The following is an 11,194-nucleotide window of genomic DNA, read 5'->3' as shown; positions in this document are numbered from 1 at the left end:
AGGGGTGGTGGTAGGTGACTGACACCTCTTTAGAAGAAATGATCAGCAAAATGCTTAAGACTGATTGCCATAAGCTAAGTCATGCCCATTAACATTAAGGGTGCTATTCTGAGGATGGCAAAGATTATAGATAGATGATTAAGAAATTAGTGAATTGTACTGAAAACTAGAAAAAAAGAAACTGAAATGGACAGAGTGCTGTATGCAACATTATAGTGTATACAACATTATAGAGTAGACCCATGGGAAAGGATGGACTTGAATTTCAATGGGTCTACTCCAGGCATGGCCAAACTTGGCCCTCCAGCTGTTTTGGGACTACAACTCCCATCATCCCTAGCTAACAGCACCAGTGCTCAGGGATGATGGGAACTTTAGTCCTAAAACAGCTGGAGGGCCAAGACTGGCCATGCCTGGCCTACTCTGTGCAGGATGGAACTTGGATACAACCTAGATTCTCCCATGCACGGCAGAAGCACCCAGAAGCAGCAAGAAGGACCTTTTCTGAAGAATCAGGCTAGAAGTAATTAATTTTGTTTCCTCCTGACCCATGACAAGCCACATGAAAGGAGCAAGCAGGGTGTTGTCCCTTCTATTACACCGAGATTGTGATCTGGCATTGTAAACAAAGAAGCCTGGGTAATTACAGGGATTTCAAAGCATGGCCCTTCTGACAGCCTTGGGTCACCGATGAATGAGCAGCTTCAACCACAGTTCATTGCTAGGTGTTTACCTTGCAATGCTGGCATGGAGACTCCAAATAAAAAGGGGGCAGCATTTTGGATTTAGGACAATGGCATCAAAGATTCCATGACTACGTGATATTTCTCAATATGGAGTCAGACTATTGCTCCATCTAGCGCAGACCTGGGGCACCTGAGTTCTCCAGATGTTGGAAAATGCAAGTGGATGGATGGCATTTAAAATATACAACAGCTAGCTCATAAGGAGGAACGTCTCTTACTGATGAGTAAATGCAGCAGTCTTCCCCCTCTCCAATGGGAAAGGGAAGCTATTTAGATCAGGAGTGGATAATCTGGTCCCACTAGATGTTTTTCTTAGACTCTAAGACTCTAACTCCCATCAGTCCCATCCAGAATGCCCAATCATCAGGGTTGGTGGGGACTGAAGTCCAGCAACATCTGGAGGGCCACAGCTTCCCCATCCTTGCCATAAACAGCTTGTGGTGGGATTATTTAAAGGGCCACCTATGTCTATATGAATTTGTGTGGGCCCACAGGGATCTTTCTTATAGGCTAATCACTAGAATCCATCCAATCCATGGTAGGCACAAGAGACATAACCTTTTCAGTGGTGGCCCCATCCCTATGGAACTCTCTCCAATGAAAGATATGTGTGTGTCCCTCTCCAATTATTTTTGAATAGGTCTTAAATACCTTGTTTCCCCAAGAAATTCATATCCAAATATGGTTGCTGGTGTATACCAGTTCTGGAAAACCTGTGGCCCTCCAGTTTTGGTTGGTCTCCCAACTCCAATCAGCAAGCATGCCCAATGGCCAGAGATGGTGGGAGTTCTAGTTCAGCAACATCTGGAGAATCAAAATGTTCCCCACATCTGATCTATACTTTTATGTGTTGCTGCCTTTACCTATGGTAGCATTGTGTTAGATGGTTAATGTCTTGAATTAGTTCTGATGGTTGCACAAGGAGAAGGTGATGACAGAGGATGAGATGGTTGGACAGTGTTATCGAAGCTACCAGCATGAGTTTGACCAAACTGTGAGAGGTAGTGGAAGACAGGAGTGCCTGGCGTGTTCTGATCCATGGGGTCACGAAGAGTCGGACACGACTAAACGATTAAACAACAACAACAATAACGTCTGCACCAGATTGACACCAAAGAATCACCTTTCCTCTTAAAGAGTTTATCAAAAGCAGAAGACGATTCAAGGAACTGCTGTGTTTTGGATCAGTTGAAGTTCCTGAGTTGTCTTCAAGGACAGTCCCACACAGTCAAAACAAAAAATTCCTTCCAGTAGCACCTTAAAGACCAACTAAGTTAGTTCTAGGTATGAGCTTTTGTGTGCATGCACACTTCTTCAGATACCAACCTGTTACTGCATGCACACGAAAGCTCATACCTAGAACTAACTTAGTTGATCTTTAAGGTGCTACTGGAAGGAATTTTTTGTTTTGACTATGGCAGACCAACACAGCTACCTATCTGTAACTAGTCCCACACAGAGCACATTGCAATAATCCAGTCTGGATTATTTTGAGGGCAGTTGGAGAAATTTCAGATAGAATCTCTTAGCGATTCCATGCAACTTTATCCATTTCCACTGGACTTAGTGCATCAAGTATGGGTGTTCCCAAGTCGCAGTTGCTAAGCTTCTATTGAAAGCACAAAATTAGTGTGTTTCAGAGGAGTTCACCTGCATTGTCTCATCTGAAAAAAAAAAAAAACTGCTCAGAGAAGCTCAGCTGCCTTTGCAATTACTTCTAACTGCTGTAATTATGCTTATTAAAAATCCCAGTTTCTTTGTTTGAGTTGGTTCCTCCCCTGCTCCCACCCCAGTGCAAGCTACCTGGAGAAGTAGTTTCATACCATGACTCTCTTGTAGAACATGTCTGTGTGTCAGTGTCATAAGACACATAAAACCTCCTGAGGATTTCTGCTTGTTTGTTTGTTTAAAGGGGGAACTAAAGCCCAGAGCTGTGTTGTTGTTTTTATGAAGTTTTTATGAAGTTAAAGCTGTAAAAAAATGTCAGCTTTGATTACACAGTTTCAAAGCCTGCATGGGTCCAGTTTTAAAGCATCTGACTTGCATGCAGAAGGTCCCTGGCGTCTCCAGGTCTGGTTGGGAATGTATCCAATCTGAAACCCTGGTGAGTTGCTGTTGGCCAATACAGACCAAGCTAGATGAACCAATAATCTGACTTTGTATAAGGCAACTCCCTAAGTTTCTCTTTAAGTCAACCCTTCACCCAGAACCCTGGGGGATGGAATCGTACTGTATTTCTAGAAGAAGGAGTGTTTTCCATGGGGTAGAACACATGCTTGGCCAGCAGAAGGCTCCAAGCCAGGTCGAATCACCTGTAGGGTATCTCCAGATAGGGCTAAGGATGTCTCTATTCTGAAACCTGGAGAGCAGCTGTTGGACAGTGTTGGGAATACACATTGGATGGACCAATGGGCCTGAGAAGGCAGCTCGTGTTGGCTTCTTACCCAAAGTTCACCTAGCTGGAAGGACATAATCTCTTCCCCGTCTTTTACTGGGGAGCCACCACTTGCCCAGGCATCTAGGCATGAATCCTCACCTGCCTGTACTTTTTAAAATGGGGTAAAGTTGGTTAGCAGTTCCTCCAATTATATATCAATAAATAAAACCATTTCCCCAATGCTTGGGACTCATGAGTCTGCTTTGCAGGTGTGTGGGCAGTAGGCCTTTGGTTTTATCCAGCGGAATTTTGGGGGAACAGGGAATTCCATATGTCAGCCTTGAACTGGTGGCTTCCCCTTCGCTTGCCTTGGGCTTCGCTTGCCTACCACCTTCATCAGGAGATAATGACCCCATCTGGGAGAGGTTTCAATTTCTTATTCTTTAGAACAAAGGAATCCCATGAAGCTTCACAAACACTCATTAAGGTTACACACATGCAAAGTGGCGCATTATATGGTGAGAGAGATTGTGGCCACACCTTCCTGCTGCATTGCTCAATATGCCCCATTTTACAATATTTTATAGCATAATCCTATATTCATATACTGAGTAAGTTTAATTGGACTTCCTCCCAGTTGACTATAGCTTGGTTTGTGTTGTTATTTTTTTGTTCTTGTTTTTAGTATGTTTTTTGAGTTTTTAAATTACATTTTTATGCTGTGAACCACCCTGAGATCTATGGATGAAGGGCGGTATACAAATTTTAGAAATAATGAACAAAGGTGTGGAATAGGAGGTTCGCATTTCATCGGAGCAATGTTGGAGGGTATGGGCTCAGGACACATGGCTGTATTGTGTTCAGGGATCTGCATCAGAATACACAGTTAGCTGCCCTCATACTTCTTTGTGTCAATGGAGTCCTCAGAACCCAGGGAAGCGTCCTAACCCAAGTCTCTGCAAACTGGGGGTGGCTAACCCGTGTGCCTCTAGATGTTGCTGAGCCACAGGTGCCATCATTCCTGACCATTGTCCATACTGGATGGTTCTGATGGGAGGTGGAGTCCTAACCACATCTGGTTGGTTACCCATGAAATGATAGTTCAGAGATAAACCTTCCATCACTACTAGGCTGCCTCAAGGTGCCTATCAGCCTACGCTGTGCTTCTCCCCTGATAACCACATTGAACCAATGACCCGATTAGGTGCGCCCTCAATTAGCCAAATCATCCTCAGTTAAGTAATAGAATTTCTCTAATCCTGTTTTTTTAAAAAGCCATCTGATATATATTGTCACTACATTTTGTGGGACTTAATTACGTAGCACATGAATGCAGTATTCCACATGCCTAGCCAGAGCTAAGTCCCATTCAATTAAATGCGGGATACTCCCAGGTAAGTGGGACCGTAGCTGCAACTTTCATCAGCTTATCAGTAATACCACTGAAGTTGCTTTGAAGTGGTTGAAATGCTGATGTGTAAGTGTAAATATTTCCCAATGTATTCAAGTCAATGGAAGGACATACCATGAGAGACAGTGGTGGTGCAGTGGTTAGAGTATTGGACTATTAGCTCGGAGAGCAGAGTTCCAATCTCCACCCAGTTATGAAGTTCTCTGAGTGACCCTGAATCAGCCAGTATCTCAGCCTAAGCTATCTCATGGGGTTGTTATGAACATAAAGTTGAAATAAAGAGAGTCATACACACTTCCTTGAGCTCCTTGGAGTAAAAGTGGGACAATCATCAGCATTATACTACTACTGGAGAAAGAGAGGATAGGAACATTGTCAGGAAAGAGACAACAGTGGATAGAAGGCCTCTTTCTGTCAGGAGTCCAGGTTCCCAGCTCGATAACGCAGTAAGCATAGGTAATTAAAAAGGAGGATTTATTGCAAAAACAAACAGATAGCTCAGGACGGCTCCAACAAAGCCTCTTGCATTATTACTCAAGATGACCCTTCTGAAAACTATTTCTGGAGTCTACGGAAGATATTGAACTTACGACCCTTGTGTTTCTTCTTTTGCTTCCTATCTAGCAGCCCTCCCATCCACTGACTCTTCAGACTTAATGGATCAGCTCCAACCTCTTCCTGTTCTCAGAGGCTGTCTCTGAGTTTGTCCGTGCCTTTTTGTGCTTCCTGTGAGCTTTGGCTGTGTTCTAGCCTGCTCTCAGCTACTGCCTTAGCAGCCTGCCCATCAAGGTCAGTCAGAGCTGAAGTCTGCAGCTGTCGGCTTTCCCCTTCCTGACTAACATCTAAGCCTCTCTGTTCCAGGCTGCTTTCTGCAGTCGGCTGCAAACCTTCGCTAGGAGTTGGCTCATTCCTGACACTTTCTAAGGATCATTGTCAGATGGCAGTGCATAGATTCCCCTTCTAATCAATGCACTCCTCCTATTGGAGCAGAAAAGACAGTGCACCAGAAGTCCAACGTGACCCAAAAGGCAAAATCTAAATACATATGATATCCTTGCTCAATTTTTATCTTGTGGCGTGCATCTCAGAAGGTAAACACTGGCAGCTGGGAGGATTTGTTCTTTCAAATAGATTTAGGCCGTAAGACTATCAGAATAGTTCAGCTGGATCACTCTACAGGGGGCAAGAAGGCAGTGGGCTCTCCCCCCCCCCACTGCATTCTTCTCAACAAGTGGAATTCAGAGGTAGAGTCCCCCAGAAACTGGAGATTTAAGTTACCATGTCCATGTGGCAGACCTGTCCTTATCCACAAATTTGTCTCATCTCCTCCTGACTCCGTGTAAGTCAATGGTTATACCTTCCTCACCACCATCAACAGCTCATCTCTTCTCTATCAACAGGGTTGCTGTGGGGGGTTAAAGGAGGAGGAGGAGGAGAGGCATGTATGCCACGTTGAGCTCTTGGGGGAAAACAAATCATAAATATATGTGAAATTTAAAACAAACAAAGAGGATCCAATCTTATGGGCCTGGCCAGCATAAGGAGGTCCACCGATTGCCTATGTCGCCTTAATTACTCAGTAGCTATTATTTGTTCCTTTCTCAAAGCTTATAAGTCACAGAGCAACTCCTTATTCCCTGGGATGCTAGGAGGGAGGAAAAGAGATGTCACAAACAGGCCAGTGAACAAAAGTTGCTGCAAAGTATCTATGGCCCAACCCTCTGAGGAGGGAATACCTCAAGCCAGGTATCTCGCAAAACCTCATTATCACAGGTGCTCCGCTCTCGATATTCCAGATCATTTGCTGTTTGGCAGATAGGCATTAAGCACAGCGATGATTCATTCACCCCCCCCTCCCTCTCTCTGTCTCTCTCTCTTTTAAAAATGCTGTCATCTGACAAAGCCGGGGCAGGCATCTGAACATGACTTGATAAGCTGCTGTTGACAGGCATTCATATCCCATGACAAGGAACAAACCATTACAGGGATCTTGCGAAAGCACTTCAAAGATCCTTCTTTCCCTTTGCTGGGAATCCAACCAGTACCTCTCCCTGCCTCGAGGGTGTAATTATATCCTGCTTTGCATGCCTTGCAGAAAAAAGGGCAAGCAGTAGTTATGACAATTACTCAAGGCTAATACTACAAGGCTTGTTTTGAAGAAGCAAAGAAGAGTGGCAGAGATGAACGCTCTCTCTCTCTCCCCCCTCCAGTCCATCTCACCCCAGAAAAATTGAGTCCATTGAATATTTTAAGAAACTGTCGTAATTTTAGCCTCATGTTGCTTGGCTGCTCATTCCACACTATGAATAAATGCAGACATCCCCCCCCCAAAAAAAATGTTCTTATTTTCCAGGCACACTCCTGGATTTACATAAGCTGTCCCAGTTTCTGACTTGATCCCAGAATGCCCCACTTTTCCTTAGGAGGTCCCTAGTCTCATCAGAGAAATGTTGGAGGGTATGGAGATATGCAACCCCCGATCCAACTTTAAAACCTTTAGAAAACATCTAAAGATAGCCCTGTTTAGAGAAGTTTTTTAAATGTTTTATTATGCTTTTATATGTGTTGGAAGCCCCCCAGAGTGGCTGGGGCAATTTGTTCAGATGAGTGGGGTATAAATAATAAAATTTATTATTGCTGTTATTATTAGGGAATAGGATGTCCTTATTTTAATCAGAGAAGTGTTGGAGGGTGTGTAAGAGAGAGAGAGTAGCCATATTCACACCATACATTGAAAGCACTAATATCCCCTTCAGACAATCATAAGGTAAAGGTAAAGGGACTCCTGCCATTAGGTCCAGTCATGGCCGACTCTGGGGTTACGACACTCATCTCACTTTATTAGCCGAGGGAACTGGCGTACAGCTTCCAGGTCATGCGGCCAGCATGACTAAGCCGCTTCTGGAGAACCAGAGCAGTGCACGGAAACGCTGTTTACCTTCTCGCCAGAGTGGTACCTATTTATCTACTTGCACTTTGACATGCTTTAAAACTGCTAGGTTGGCAGGAGCAGGGACCGAGCAACGGGAGCTCATCCCGTCGCGGGGATTCGAACCGCCGACCTTCTGATCGGCAAGTCCCAGGCTCTGTGGTTTAACCCACAGCGCCACCCGGATCCCTCAGAAAATCATGGATTTCCCCAAAGAATTCTAGGAGCTGTTGTTTGATAAAGGTGCTAAGAATTGGTAAGAGGCCCCTACTACCCTTGGAGAGCTATAGCTCCAGGAATTCCCTGTAAAGAAGGGTGCTAGCCATGATGGCTATAAAGGTAAAGGGACCCCTGACCATTAGGTCCAGTTGTGACCGACTCTGGGGTTGCAACGCTCATCTCACTTAATTGGCCGAGGGAGCCAGCGTACAGCTTCCGGGTCATGTGGCCAGCAGGACTCAAGCCGCTTCTGGCGAACCAGAGCAGCGCACGGAAACGCCATTTACCTTCCTGCCAGAGCGGTACCGATTTATCTACTTGCACTTTGACTTGCTTTTGAACTGCTAGGTTGGCAGGAGCAGGGACCGAGCAACAGAGCTCACCCCGTCGCAGGGATTCGAACCGCCGACCTTCTGATCGGCAAGTCCTAGGCTCTGTGATTTAACCCACAGCACCACCCGTGTCCCATGATGGCTATAGTTCACTGCTATCGTTCAAGAAAGTTTCCTGGGAATACCAGCTACTGGGACTCACAACTGCAGAGAACTACTGCTGTGCTCAGGTTCTGCTCGCAGACTTTCCAAAGGCCACTGTGAGAAGACAATGCTGTACAAGAAGGGGTCAGCAACCTTTTTCAGCTGTGGACTGGTCCATTGTCCCTCAGACCTTGTGGGGGGCCGGATTATATTTTGAAAAAAAATATGAACAAATTCCTATGCCCCACAAATAACCCAGTGATGCATTTTAAATAAAAGCACACATTCTACTCATGTAAAAACACGCTGATTCCTGGACCGTCTGATGGCCGGACTTAGAAGGCAATTTGGCCGCATCTGGCCCATGGGCCTTAGGTTGCCTTCCCCTGCTGTACAAGATGGGACCCCTTTCACCTAACCTAGTAAGGATTGTCTGATGTTCACCTGTTAAGGATACAGTATCATCTTCGCAATAATTCGCTATACTTAAAATTAACCTGTTTTAAAAGGTTTATCTAGAATTACAAAACCATACAGAACCTCACTGAGCCTTGTCCAAATCTGTCAAATCAAACGCAGTCATCCAGATGATTAAATCAGTATTACAGGCTTCGGGCTGTGACTTATTTGTTTTTCTTTCCTAATTGGCCTTCCGATACATGGGTTTATGTCAATTGCGCAACCTGGCATTTCAGTTTCCTTACTCGTACATCCCAAGATGATTTAATTATTTCCTGGGTTCAGGTGTGTGTGTGTAAGGCTTGAAAGTTTCAGCAGAAAGAAAGAGGAAACCACACCATGATATCAGTATTGTAGTCCTCACAACCATAGCATAGCATCCAGGGACTCAGCTACGTTAGTCAAAAGCAACACATTGAATGCATTATAAACATGCAATGCCAGATGGCACCAGAGAGCAAACAAATTTTCTATGCGATTTTTACATAGATTCCCCTCCTTTCTTTTGTGATAACTATTTAATTTCTGACTTATTTATAGCGGGGGGGGGTGTTCTGTGTGTAAATCCACCCCAGGCCATTCCTATCATTTGGAATGTCATGGGGTTCTCCATCCCTTAGAGAGGTGGCCTCACTCACAATGTAAAATTGTAATTATGGTGAAATTAGCACATCATTTAAAATCTAGACAAGGACTATAATTTTCAGCCTACTTTTTTGTAAATATAGCTTAGCATCATTTTATTACTTATACAGCCAATAGTACATTTTCCATACAACCTCACATATTAGGCATTTGACTTGACTGACATGTAATATTCTGGCGCTTTTTAAAATTTCAGATGTCACTCCTGATGTAGCCAGTGTAGACTATGGTGATCTAGATGGACCCAAGGTCTCACTCAGTTTAAGGCAGCTTCTTGTGTCCCCAAATATCTAATCAACCAAATCAGCCAGTCCTTCAGATATTCTCATACTGTCTCAGACCCTGCCATAAATAACCTAATAGTGGGAAGATAAAAGACTGTTTATGTATGCAACAACTGCAGCAAGAATTCCTTTAGCCCCAAAATGGAAGCAACGAGAAGTACCAATGAAAGAAGAGTGGCAGATGAAGATGATGGACTTTGCAGAACTGGCGAAGCTGACAGGGAAAAATCCAAAACCAGCAAGATCAAATATTCCAAAAGGACTGGAGTAAATTTATACGATAGTTGAAAGATTGTAAGCAATTAACATCACTAGCAGGGTTGTCTGAAGACTTGTAACGAGAAATTTTCTGTTTTTCTATTTTCATTTAAATTTTGAGCCATTTTGTAATGAGTGCAATTAGAATTGGGAAACGTACAAAATGCAATGATATAAAGGTTAATTTTGAAAGCCGTGAGGTGGGAGGGAAGGAAGTTGATAGGCTCTAAAGAGCCAGAGTATATATAACACTAAATAGTATACAGGCAACTCCCTGATTGTGTGAGGGTTGCGTTCTGGATCATTGCGTGTTTGTGAAATCCCGCGTAATCAAAATACCCATTGAAGAAGCCTGCAAGCACCCCATTTTGGCCCTGCCCCATTCTGTCCCTTTTTGTGATGTTTTGGGGTCACTTTCAGGTTTAGTCTGATGTGTGTGTGTGTGTGTGTGTGTGTGTGTGTGTGTGTGTAGTTGTGCACATATCAGATGCACCTAAAACGGTCACTGCCTGCATTTGTAGTAGTCGTAGTATTGATGGTAATAACAAATTCACTGTCAATTATATCATTTTTTACCCAAAAAATCCCAAAATTGGGGAGACACCAAAAATCTAATCGGAGTTTCTGTTAAAGCAAGATGGTGAGTGGTTGGTTGGAAGACCCTGAGTGAGAGGCAGGGAAGGCAAGGTCCCAGGGTGAGAGACTGAAAGAAGAAAAGGAAGGTCCTAGGTGAGAGCTGGGAGGGTCTACGTCTTTCTGTGCATAGCTGTCAACTTTTCCCTTTTTAAAAGGGAAATTTCCTTATTCCGAATAGGATTCCTCACAAGAAAAGGGAAAAGTTGACTGCTATGTTTCTGTGTGTGACAAGGGTTAAGGGCTATCTTTGAGAGAGGACTCTGTATGTTCTTTCTTTCTTTCTTTCTTTCTTTCTTTCTTTCTTTCTTTCTTTCTTTCTGTTTTTGTTTTGTTTTTATGTAGATTAGCTCCTTTTATTTCATTGTATTAGGAAAAACCTTTAATAAAATATGGGTGAGGGAATAAAATAAAAAAAGCAGGTGTGAATAAACTTGACCCTCCAGATAAGGGGTAGGCAACCTAAGGCCTGGGGACCGGATGAGGCCCAATCACCTTCTCAATCCAGCCCGCAGACGGTCCGGGAATCAGCGTGTCCTTTTATTTAATGTGTCCTTTATTAAAATGTGTCCTTTTATTTAAAATGCATCTCTGGGTTATTTGTGGGGCATAGGAATTTGTTCATTCCCCCCCCCCTTCAAAATATAGTCCGGCCCCCTACATGGTCTGAGGGACGGTGGACCGGCCCACAGCTGAAAAAGGTTGCTGATCCCTGCTCCGGATATTGCTAAACTACAATTCCAATCATCCCCAGCCA

Source organism: Podarcis erhardii (genome assembly GCF_964252035.2).
Source record: "Podarcis erhardii genome assembly, chromosome: 15".
In the NCBI taxonomy this organism is placed as follows: Eukaryota; Metazoa; Chordata; class Lepidosauria; order Squamata; family Lacertidae; genus Podarcis; species Podarcis erhardii.
Note: the sequence above shows the minus strand (reverse complement) of the source record.